The sequence below is a fragment of the Vulpes vulpes genome, chromosome 9 (genome assembly GCF_048418805.1).
Source record: "Vulpes vulpes isolate BD-2025 chromosome 9, VulVul3, whole genome shotgun sequence".
NCBI classification, from domain to species: Eukaryota; Metazoa; Chordata; class Mammalia; order Carnivora; family Canidae; genus Vulpes; species Vulpes vulpes.
The window spans coordinates 82916921-82929914 of record NC_132788.1 but is presented as its reverse complement, the minus strand read 5'-3'; the positions used below and the strand labels follow the sequence as shown (position 1 = coordinate 82929914).

Sequence of the window (12994 nt, the reverse complement as noted above, 5' to 3'; positions counted from 1 at the left end):
ATTTTAAGATGTCATTATTCAAGACACAATAAACTATGGAAAATCTATGTTTCTTATAATGGAGGAAGTATAATTTTTAGAGGGTAGAAAATAGGGTGTGGAGACTAATCATATGACTGATGATAATGGTCAACCAGTTGGAAAAAGTTGAAATTGCTAAGTTCTCCAGTTCTCAAAATTCTAAACAAACCGACTTCACTCCTTGGCTTTGTGGCTTTGATATGACAGATAATTTCAGTGATGCATATGGAATCTAAAATTCAGAAGATCACTGGAGAAATAAAAAGCAGAAATCCCTTTTCATGTAAAGATATACTTGAGAAAGGAATGTTTTTCTGGCCTGCTGGCCTTCTAATATCAGATACCTAAAACTTATACGTTGAAATTTGCTTCCAGGAAACAATGTTCACAGCACTCTGAAAGTCAAGGCCTAGTTGTGGCTATTATTATGACGATGATGAATTATAGCCAGTGCCCCTGGCCTAGGCCTCAAGGTTTGTTTACAATTTACAGTAAGAGGAGCCCAGCCTTAAATTATTGTTAACAAACCCTTGAAGTTAAAAAAAAAAGTTATGTAAATACATACATATCATCATAGCTTTGCACAGTGCCAGTATCATAGCCAATGAGGTTTATCCGAGGCACAATTATTGCTAATTGAAAATACATAGTAATATCATCTTTTAAATTCATTGCTTAGAAAACAAGAGGAAGAAACATTTTGCAACTATATACGTCTCCTCTGATCGAAGTTTAACTTCTCAAAAAAATATGGGATGCCTGGGTGGCTCAGTGGTTTAGCACCTGCCTTCAGCCGGGGGCGTGATTCTGGAGTCCTGGGATGGAGTCCCAAATCAGGCTCCCTACATGGAGCCTGCTTCTCCCTCTGCCTGTGTCTCTGCCTCTCTCTCTCTCTCTCTCTCTCTCTCTCTCTCTCTCATGAATAAATAAAATCTTTTAAAAAAAAAAATATATATATATATATGTCCTTTGACTCTGCTCCCATCATTAGGAAATTTCAATTACTCTATTCCTTTTGTGACTGCTTATCATTTAAAAAACCCCAAATCAGCTGACATTTAAAAAATTAAATAGGGCACATTTTCTAGTGGGGGGGAGGGTGGTCCCTGTACTCCCACTGGTCAGTCTAGCCAAGCACACCTGATTATACACGAAGCCATTTCTCACTGGGCCCAAGGAAAATGATAGGACCATTTACACCAAATGAACCCAGAATGATAGGACCATTTACACCAAATGAACCTAACATATTACTGGAGTAACAATTGCCATTACAGAGTAAACTACAGCTGCCAGGAGCAGTACCAGGGAAAATCCTTGGATGACAGACACCATGACAAAATAGAAGGAAGAACCTTCAGAATCAGAAGGGAGGAGGAAACCCCTCATACAACAACCTTAAAAATATATAAGGAGGAAATCATATTTAAAGCAAACCTTTAAAAAAGCAGGGAAATTCTGTTATTTTTTTCCCCTCTGCCGGCAGTAGCCTTCTGGTATTAGCGCTGCAATGCATTTGCTTCTCCGTAATATTCTCAACACTAACAAGATCAGAGGAAATGATTTATTCCACCCCCTCTCCTGCTACTTCTGAACGGCAACGGGTGTCCTTGGGGACACAGGATTTCTGAATTGCTTTTGGCCATCTGATATTGCAGCTCTGCAGCCTTCCCTAGAATGAGCCAGAAAAATCAAAATAATTACATTAATGTTGGGAATCAAAGTTTATTGACTCTCCCTTGAGGTGGAAAACCAAAAAAGCTGGTTACAAAAGTTGCCAGCTTATTTAATGATACCACTGCCTCCTCCCCGGTCTTGTCAAAACAGCTTTTGAAAGCATTTTCAAATAAAGCCACCTTTGGTGTGCTCCAATTCAATAGCTTATCTATTCTCTTTCAAATAAAAGCTAGCGCCTATCATCTCGCCCATCATCTCGCCTTCCACTCCAGATCTCCTCAAAGGGAAGACCCGACAGGCCCTCTTCCTCTGCCAAGCCACTGCCAAAGGCAATTCTCCAGGGCAAAATCCCTGTCATCATGTCTGCTCCCCTCAGGAAGGTTCTGCCTCATTGAATATTCTTCTAAGCCAATGAGAGAATCATGTGCACACCTCCCTAAGGTAGCAATCTGCATTTATCATAGCACTGATGGCTGCTGATGAAACTGGCAGCAGCTGGTTTCTCTCACGTTCCAACAATTCTTTGCAACATCCAAGTGAGGGAGGGATCTCAGAAGCACACCCATTTCAGAGATGAGCCCACGGACACAAAGACAAGGTGTTTTGCTGATATGTGTACCATTCACAAGATGGAGTGAAGGCCCTGCCTGGCAAATAACAGGCTTAATATAAAAGATTTCTTGAATTGACCAAATTAAACTGAAGTAGGTACTCAATTACTCCTTTTAATTAAAATGAACCAAACTGAACTGAACCAAGCAAAATGTAACTCCCTTTATGCCTCGTCAACACTTACTTCTTTTTCTTCTTTTTGTTTCTGTGGTTTGGTTCTTGGTCTAGGTTTGGTGAGGATTTTTTTACCTTTTTTTTCAGACTTTTTTATTTGATTATTTGACAGAGAGAGAGAGAGAGAGCAGTGAGCACAAGCAGGGAGAGGGGCAGAGGGAGAGAGAGAAGCAGGCTTCCTGTTGAGCAGGGAGCCCTACATGGGACTCAATCTCAGGATCCCAGGATCATGGCCTGAGCCAAAGGCAAACGCTAAACCACTTAACCGACTGAACCAGGTCGGCACCCCTTTCTTTACCTTTTTTTAATGAAAATTCCCAAACGCAATGAAAGATAAGTATAACGAATTTCCAAGTTTCCATCCACCCAGGGCCAACAAGGATCAAGATTTTCCCATATTTGATGTCATGTCATTTCACCCCTAATTTCTTCAAGCGTTATGCTGTGTAGAAAACACACTAGGCCTGAGGCTGCTATCCTTAGAAAGTCCGGATGCAAAGTTGACTCTTGACTGGCATCTGGAAACTTGGATTTTAGGAGGGTTCTTATGACCCTCAGAACTGAGAAAGATGTTTCATTATGCTTAACCTGTTTGTACAAACAATACAGTTTATCCCAAACACCTGCTTTCCTTTTGGGAGGCTTTAGTGTTGGTACATATTAGGTGAGCCACCTCCATGACCAGCCCCTAATAAAAACCTTGGGCACCGAAGCTCTAGTGAGCTTCCCCATTAGAAAACATGGCCCATGTATTGTTACAATTAGGAGAATCCCTGAGTAACTCCACTGAGAGTAGACACTCAGAACCTTGTTCCTAGTATCCTCTGGACTTCACTGCATATGCTTTTCCCTTTACTGAGTTTGCTTATCTTTCTGCTCTAATAAATCATAGCCATGAGTATGACTATATACTAAGTCCTGTGACTTAGTCCTGTTCAGCAAATCACTGAACCTGGGGGTGATCTTGGGACCCTGACCCTTTGCCTACCAACCAACTTAACCCTCCCTTCTTCACAGAAACAGCGCTGACCCTGGAGAGATACCAAACTGGGAGAGAACCCTGTCCCACTTTCATAGCACACTGAACTTCTCCTTCATAGCCTTTATCAAAACTCTCCCTAAATAATGTAGAGATTAGGGGTGCCTGGGTGGCTCAGTCAGTTAAGCGGCCAGCTCTCAATTTGGGCATAAGTCACGATCTTATGAGTTCAAGCCCCACATCCAGTTCTGCACTCAGCGGAAGTCGTCTTGAGGATTCTCTCTCTCCCACTGCACCTCCCCCTGCTCGCTCACTCAAATAAATAAATCTCTTTAAAAAAAATGATGTTGAGACTATTTATTCATGGTCAATCTAAGTACCACCCAAGTACCTAAGCTTCTATTAGTCAGGAACCCTGTTTGGCTTGCCATGTATCCCTAGTAATGAGTACAGACAGTAAGAATTTTAAAAATCCAAGGGGATACCATACCTTCCCTCCAAGTGCAGTATAAGAGGTACAGTTTCTATGATTTCCTCTGCATTTTACGAATTCATTCACTGAATATCACAAACTTACTGTGTAATACTTACCATGTCCCAGTTCAGGTTAATATCTACTTCATTATCATCATTTTATACTTAGCAAGATCATACCAATGTTTTATCTTTTAGGTGAGGAGGCACAAATCTGCGCCCATCTAGGTAATGGTGACTAATACACCTATTTACAACACATTATAGGACTCTCTTTTCCACCTCAGAATCCTTTAGAGTTTCTCATTCAAATGAAGACTCTTGGGATGATTTTTAGATGTCCACTAAAGTTTGAGAACCACTGCTCTGGGTCACTCTTAAAAGCAGAAGGGCATCTAAAAGTAAAAACAACCCACATGGATATGACTCTTCAGCTGAATTTTTTAATAGATGAATGTATCACAGGCTAAAATACAGAATAGATTATGCTACGCACCTTCCACTATTAAAACACCATGACAACTGATAGAATAAACATATAACTTCCTTTAAAGAAAAGAAGGGAGCTGCCCGTTTACTGCAAGGGACACATCTAATACATATACAGACTTGTGTGCATTTCACTTGTGTGCTGAAACAGGTCAACTAGACTTTTTTCATAATGGATGAAAATAAAATGCGATAGAATACACTTGGATGGAAATTAGCAAGATTTTTAAAAATTGCTAAGTTTGAGTAATCCTGTACCCTATCTCATCAGGGACAACAAAAGGCCAACAGGAACACACTGATAGTTCAAGTTGTGTTACAACTTCCTATAGCAAAGGAGGAATCTTAGAGGGGCACCTGGGTGAGCTCAGTCATTTAAGCCTTGGACGCCTGGTTTCAGCTCAGGTCATGATCTTGGGGTTATGAGATCAAGCCCCGTGTGGGGCTCTGTGCTGAGCATGGGGTCAACTTGAGATTTTTTTCCCCTTCCTCTGCCTCTACCTCTGCTCCTCCCCCCACTTGCACTCTCTCTCTCTCTCTCTCTCTCTAAAATAAATGAAATATTTTTTTTTAAAGGAGGAACCTTGGGGGCAACTCCCAAAAGGGGAATTATCAGAGCCTTCTTCTGGGGGTTGTGGAATCAAAGGACACTGGAGTTGTTCTAGAAGCAGGGACCACTCAGAGCAAGGCAGTGATGGTCAGAAGAGAAGGAGTCATTTTGTTTAGTCCCTTATGGGGTCACAGAATGACTCTGTTTAAGTCTTATTCTGAGTATTGTTTATTTCCTGTTGCCAGCAAGGCTATGTTTTACTTTCTCTCACATATACTAGGAAATGTGTATAAAAACTTTCATAGTGGCACCATTCATAGCAGGAGGAAAGGAAAAGGAAAAGAAACAAACCAAACAGCCATTGATGGAAGTATACATAAAACTTAAAATTAGAAAAAAAAAAAAAAGAACAAGGAATGATGATCATGAGGTTAGGAGTTACCTCTTAGGGAGGCAGAGATGCAATAAAAAAGGCATACATTTGGACGTGAATTATTGGTGCTGTTTCCTTTTTAGGTTTATGACTATTTGTTATGTTGTGAAATAAGTAAATCAGAATGGGGTTAATGCCTGAGTCAAGGATGACGTTGTGCCATGAACTGAGGACTATATAATTAATCTATCTCTGTGACCTGAGGTCCAAGCTGTTTTCAAACAAAAAATAACAGTAAGTACTGTCACCTACATTTCCTTCTCAGGTGTACATTCTCCACATAGCATTTTTAGCCATGGCACAGTAAACATCAGTTGCATTTATACAACAGCCACAATAAACACGACTTTTTATTAAATGCAAATGTCACCACAAAGCAGAATCAACTATTAACTTTATGCAACCTCTCATCAATGAAACTATCAATGTGCCAAGCAAGTCACAGGATTTATTATCTATGCACATCTTTCAGAGGGCTTCCTAAAACACAGCTAATTTCCATAATTGGTAACCAAATAAAACCATCGGCAGCCAGAAGAACACCAGTCTTTTCAGGAAACTGTATGTTACATGGAAATGTCTAATTAAATGTATAGTGGGACATTCACATATGCATTTCATCTTTTGCTCTTTCATAAACGCTGTCCTTGCTTCTCTATGTCACAAATATGGTATCATCCAGGAAATGAAGGCTGGAACACTTCACATGGTCCCCAGGTGTTCACTCCTTCTACCTTTTCCATAACATTTACTGCTTTAGAAATGTCCATATATTCCATGACAGTTGGGTTTTTTTTTTAAAGATTTTATTTATTCATAGAGACACAGAGAGAGAATGAGAGGCAGAGACACAGGTGGAGGGAGAAGCAGGCTCCATGCAGAGAGCCTGACGTGGGACTTGATCCAGGGTCTCCAGGATCACTCCCTGGGCTGCAGGCGGCGCTAAACCGCTGCGCCACCGGGGCTGCCCCATGACAGTTGATTTTAAGGACATTTTTACAAAATAGCAACACCAGGTCCAAGTTCACTTTGGCGGTAGGGTCTAACAGAACTGAAGGAACGAAAGCCTTTTAGCAAATGAGAACACGCAAATGACCCTTATTTTTAAAAAGCTCTATAAACTATGTCAGAGAGGGGAATCACATTGCCAGACATCATAAAACAACATACAATTAAACTCTAGCAGTCCATTAGACGACCCTTCTAAGCAGTTCTGAGGAGTAGATGGCTTAAAAGAAGTAGGTTGGGGAGCGCCTGGGTGGCCCTGTCGGTTAAGTATCCAACTCTTGATCTCAGCTCAGGTCTTGATCTAAGGGTTGTGAGTTCAAGCCCCACATTGGGCCCCATACCCCATGCTGCATTTTACATCCAGTGTGGAGCCTACTTAAAACAAAACAAAACAAAACAAAGAAGTAAGCTGGGAAAAGTCTCATGATTTGCACATTGATTCAGTATTGCTGGTAGTTTTTTAGACCTAAGTGTGATTGCCCAATACTATTATCACTACAGAGAGGAAAAAACAGGGTCTTTTTAATAAATATCTGATTTCTCTCTGGCTTTGGTCCAGCCCCTAGTTGCACTTTCTCTTACTAATATTGCAAAAATAATTGTGTCTCTCCTGATGCAATCTGAGGTGATGCTATTGGAGATATGTAGGACTAATGTCTTCACAAAATGTTTGATCTGTTGAGAGAAACACTAAGGAAATTAGCCTGCCTCATTGTTGAAAACAGGTGGGATATGTTAGGCTCGTGTTTGATGAGAACTATACGTACAAGGCAAATTATGAAAAAGCTCCCCTTCCTTCAGAGACAAAGTCTCACCCTAGGCTTGAACAGCCTTTCAACTCCATCCACATCCCCAGATGGGCACCTTTTATTCAGGGTATTATATAGGCCACTTGAAGTGTGGTCTAGGTGTATCTGCCATGTTTCTTCCTTACTCACTTGGTGTTTTCCCTTTCCCTCCCCCCACCCCTTAAAATAATCCTATCAGATGAAGAGTTCCTGAGATGTAAGGAGCATGGTTGGCTTTCAACGTATTCATCAACTCCCTGAAATTGAGTGCAAAATGAGATGCCTGTGGGCACATGCCCACCTTTGTGAGGAGAAGTTCCCAAGAACTCTGGTGCCAGTTAAAATGACTGTGTCTTGAGTTTCTGACATCAGGAAATGAGGGAAGGAATAAGATGAAGAATACACACCATCTGCCATCAGTGCTGCATATTTTCTCCCCAAATCACATTCAACAGTTTACTCCAATCACCAGGCTTTTCATCCCTATAAGCACTATTTAGACTTTAAATGTGCTAATGACTCACCTGGATAACTGGAGAAAACTGCATGTTCCTGCCCCTACCCCCACCCCATCACATCCCAGTCCTGAGGTTCAGACTTCTAAGGTCCAGGATAGAGCCCAGGAATCTGAATGTTTCCAAGTGCCTCATGTGATTCTGGGGCAGATGGCTACAAAATCAAGCTTTGAGAAACATGCCACGATCCACCATCAGGCAGGAATCATGCCCGTGGATTCATCTACTCACAGGAAAAAAAGAACAGTATTTGTTTCTTTGTAAAGATCGGACTTTGGAAATCTTAACTTCAATTATTCTGTGAGCCACAGGAAATTAGAAAAACCCTTTTTTGTCTGATTTGATTTTTTAGCAATTGCTATTACTTGACAGTCCCTGCAGTATGTTAACATGATTATTATTGATGACTCTTATTACCTTTCCTATGCAGTAAAACACAGGAATGTACACTGGAAGAGATGAGTATTATTCTAAAACAATCCAGGAAAGAAAGTTAATGGCAGTCATGTCTGCTCATTATTTGTGCAGACTGACTGCCATGAGGAACAGTGAAACCCCTTTTTAAAAGTTACATTGTGGCTTTAAATTGGGTTAACTCAGTGTGTGTAGCCATGAAACAAGTGGCTATAGAGATGTAAAGGATAGGACACTTTTCTCCATTCCTCTTTTGCCTTTTATTTTCCCTATGGTCTTTAATGCTTTTCTCTTTGGAATGGATGAACTTATAAAGTTGCCTTACATAAAAGCTTTGCTTGAAAGATTGGTAATCGTGCACTTTGCTACTGAATTGTCCAGTCTATTCAATCTTAAAAAAGGCTCTTCTCTTTTGTTCAGCCAGGATTATCTCCTTTGCAGAGTATAACAGAAATATCTGTGTATAAAACTGAGAAATTGTTCATAAATATTATGGAAGGCTTTTTGAGCTGTTTACTCTTAGAGGTCTGACTTAGCAAACAGTAAGAATGCTTTCCTGGGTTGAGGACTTTTTTACTTTTTTCTTTTAACTAAATCACCCACAATTCAAAAAAAAAAAAAAAAAGATACACATTTCACAGCATTTTCACCCATGATTACAGCAGAAGGAAACAAACTGCTATTTTTAAGAGACAGTTTTAATATCTCTAACTACATTTGGGGAAAAAAAATATATATATATATCAGCAGCACTATCTCCGGTAAATAACTTATCTTACCATTTTTTATTTGAAATCTTTGTGCTGAACCAGCCAATGAAATGGATTATCCCACTGATTTTGTTTCTAAAAGAAACAAAACTAGAGACAGCATGCATCACTGAAAAGTCAGACATATTAACACTAATTCAAAAGAAAAAAAAAAGACCTCTCTAGCTAGAGGTTAACAACACAACTCGATCAAAACCAGTGACATTTTTTTATCAAACATTTATAAAATTGCTGTTTTGAACTCTGACCTGCTACAAATTGAATTAAAAGGTGCTGTTCTAATTCTGTCTCCTGGTACACAACGGCATTGCTATAGAAAACAACAGACCCTGTTCTGCACACACCCAGTTTACAAGGTTAAAGGGAGAGTGATTCTTTCATTCTCTCAAACAACAAGGAAGTTTTTAACACATGGCTCCTGCGTGTGGTTGCCAATTAAGGAATTGTAGTACCTGCCAATGCTGGTTTAATATTTCAACAGAGTAAATCATCAATTTCAATTCACTAGCACCAGTCATCCTGTCAATTGACCAAATGATTATCCCTCTCCTAGTGAAGAGTGCACCTGCCACAACTGAAGGAATTTTTTCTTTGTCACAAACCCTCTGGAGGCTGTGCCAGACCTCAACTTGGCAAAACTTGTTTGGTTTTCAGGCTCACTGGGAAGGTGTCTCCCTTTGTTCTCAGAGGGGCTCCTGAATGAAGGTCAAATTCTACTGTCTCTTTCTGATTGCCACTCTCAAAGATTTTTTTTCCTTGCTTTCTGCCATGAGAAGGAAGAAACTGTGCACAGGACATCTGTTAGGCTTGTGTTTAAAGAAATTTAACAAGGAGTAACCAGCTGGACAATCTCCTCATTGTGGTGGGTCATATTCAAGGTGGAGTATAAATGGTCTGGCAGTAAATTCTACCCATACTTTTTGGGGAGTGTACAACAATTAAGCCATTGGCCTCTTGAGATCAAATTGAACTAGCTCTAAACCATAAATATATATTCATGATTAAAATACCTGTAGGAAAAGATATTGTTCTTTAATGGATACCTATGCATTGTCTAGATCATAAAGGGCACCTCCTCCCAGTTATCAGGTTTTCACGTTCTGATTCTGAGAGCTATTTCACAACTCAGTAAATTAAAGATAACGGATAATAATGCAAGAGAATTCTTGTCTACAAACACGCAAATGCTGTTCCATCCATTGTAGCTTTAATTGACCCTACCCCCACCTCAGAAACCACTTTTGCCTCCATTTGCAGTATTCCTGATCTATAAACGTGTTCTTTCGATTCTCTTTAGACTTGTTATGAAGATCTGGCTGGTTCTCTCATCATGAGGTGAGTATCATCTTTAATACGTGTTCATTTTACATCACTAGGAAAGTCATGAATTTTCCTTTTTTGAGAATAATCCTTTAATACACACATAAATCTTGGACTCAGGATATCCAGTTTAGAGTCCTTTGCTATTTGACTATGCCATGATCCTTCTCACAGCCTCTGCACATGCCATTTCTCTGCCTGGAATGTTCTTCCCCACTCCCCGCTCTAGCTTCTGGACCTACTTAATTCCTAATCTTCCTTCAGATTTTGACTCAACCATCATTTCCATAAGCAAGCTTCCTCTGACCATCCCTCCTCTCCATAGACTGGCTCAAATCTCCCTTTGATTTATATGCTTTCATTACACCACATACCTCTCCTTTGTTGCACTTTACACCATTAAAACTTACTGATCTGATTTTTCTTTTTTGAAAGATGTATGTATTTATTTGAGAAAGAGAGAGCACTAGTAGGGGGAGTTGTAGAGGGAGACAGAATTTCCAGCAGATTCCCCAATGAGTGCAGAGCCCCATGTGGGGCTAGATCTCTCAACCCTGAGATCTTGACCAGAGCTCAAATCAAGAGACACACTCTTAACTAAGCTATCCAGGCACCCCTTGATCTGATTTACCTGATATCTGTTCTCTTACTAAAATAAATGTCCCCAGTGGCAGGAACCATATCTGCTTTTACACATCATTCTACCCCCAGCTCCAACCAGGTACCTGGCACACAGAGGGTTCAAATGTATGCAGCCTTAATATTTGCTGCATATATCAATGAAGCAATAGATCCAGGATTGGTGAATGGACAGGGTTATGAAGACTCCTGCTACAAATCAGAAGACTTTGAGACCAAACCAGACTCAAAAGAAGGAAAAAGAGACACCATACTTTGATGCAAGTGCCAATAATTTTGGAAGATCATGGAGATACCTGTTAGAGGGTCCAACGGCACTCCCTCAGCCTTTATACGGGACCTAGATCAATATAGAATCTTTCTGAAATTCTTCTCCCCTTCTCCAAAGGATTCTAAAATCCAAGAGAAGCTAGGTTTTCCTGGGCATTCTGAACCAGAACAAAGGCAAAGCATGTAATGAAAACAGCTTGAGTTCTTTATGGAACAAGAACAGCATGGTATAGAGGAATGCTTCTCAATGTACTCCCTATGCTGGCAGTATCACTGAGAAATTCTAAGGCCTCACCTCAAACATACAAAGTCAGAAATTCTGGAAGAGAAGCCAGCCATCTGGGTATTAATAAGCCCTACAGTTGAATCTGATGCTTGTCAAAGTTAGAGAGCTGCTAGCACAGAAAGAATATGAGCCTCCAAGTCCCCCAGACTCTACCATCACATAGTTGTTGAGGCCCAGGACAAATACTCAAACTCTCTAAGCCTGACTTTACTTATGAGGAAAATAAGAACAAAACTTATCTCACAAGACTGTTTTGAGAAGCAAAATGACTGACAAAATATGGATACTAATCATAACTCGTTTGTATTTCTCATTAATCCCATCATCATCACCACCATGTCCAGACTCCTAAGGCCTGGAAACCCAGAGTAGGAAAAGACAGGGTACTTCCTTTTCCTGGTACAATCAACAGAATTTGCATAGGAGTCTTAGGGATGGGGTAGGAGAGATTCAAAATTGTGTACATTTACTGCCTTCTAGCTGATACCACCATTTTTGCCAGTGATTTATAATTAATTTCTTTATAATACAATAAATAAGATATGAAATAAAACACAGTAAGATATTAAAAATAAAGCAAAATAACTTAGCTGGATACAGCACTTAAGAAGCTACACAATCATTTGGCAAACTAGTCGATCCCCACAGAAAACCTGAGAGCTGTTCTTTCATTCAGACAAGTGGACTTGCCCAAGGTCACAACAGCTGGTCCTTCCAGGTCATCTGCAGATCCAGAACTTGAACCCAGGTATTGTGATTCCAAATTCAGTGATATTTTTTCCCTCTATTTCTCACTGCCTATGCTTCTATTTTTGCTTATATTACTTTTCCAAGGAAACAGACACTCACCAGACACACTGTAGAATAAAATAAGCCTGACATTCTTTAGAGCACTTCTTGGACCCTGACATATGGTTCTTCTGGTTGTCTTTACTTATAAACTTCAAATTTAAAGGAGCAGTTCGTATTTTTTAACTCCTTATTAACAATAATTGGTCCCTTCTGACATAGGTTGTTTTTTCTACAAAAAACATTTCATGCTGAACTTGAATCTGTTGACACCAGCCTTTTTAAGACCCAATCATCCAAATGTTTGCTTATAATACAGAGAGCAATGAAGCCTCTTCCCTGCTTCTAAATTATGATCACTTTCATGAATGTCACCCATTCATTCTGGCAATGAGTGTTCACAGAGCACTTCCTCCTTGCCTGGCACCATGTGAGAAGCACTGGGCACACAGTGGTGAATGGGACAGACGTGCTGCTTACCAGCCTGAAAGAGTCGGGGAATCAGCCAATAAGCCAAGAGATTAAGGAAGAAAGCCTCTGACCATAGTTAGCGCATTGGCAGAGGAGCAACAGGTATGAAGTAAGGAAGTGGCACCTACATCTCTGCAGGGGCTGGAGAAGCCCAGAGGACCAACTCCAGACAGGATGGTCAGGGAAAAGCTCTCATCAGAAAAAAACACTTGACACTAAACCTTATCGTGACACTAAATAATCTAACGTGAAAATACAATACTCAGAAATATGAGCTAACAGAATGGGTGAGTTAGGAGTGGATTATCTGCTTTA

General features: G+C 40.2%; 1 long non-coding RNA gene and 1 other non-coding gene across 2 annotated transcripts in view; one reads left to right on the top strand and one right to left on the bottom strand.

Annotated features, from left to right (window-relative positions):
* The window catches only part of LOC140593924 (uncharacterized), a 268532-nt gene that overhangs the window by 191070 nt on the left and 64468 nt on the right, over positions 1-12994 (bottom strand). The window lies entirely within an intron of this gene.
* Positions 597-737, top strand: LOC112913319 (U4 spliceosomal RNA). The gene has a single exon (XR_003233653.2). It is a non-coding gene; the product is annotated as a U4 spliceosomal RNA (small nuclear RNA).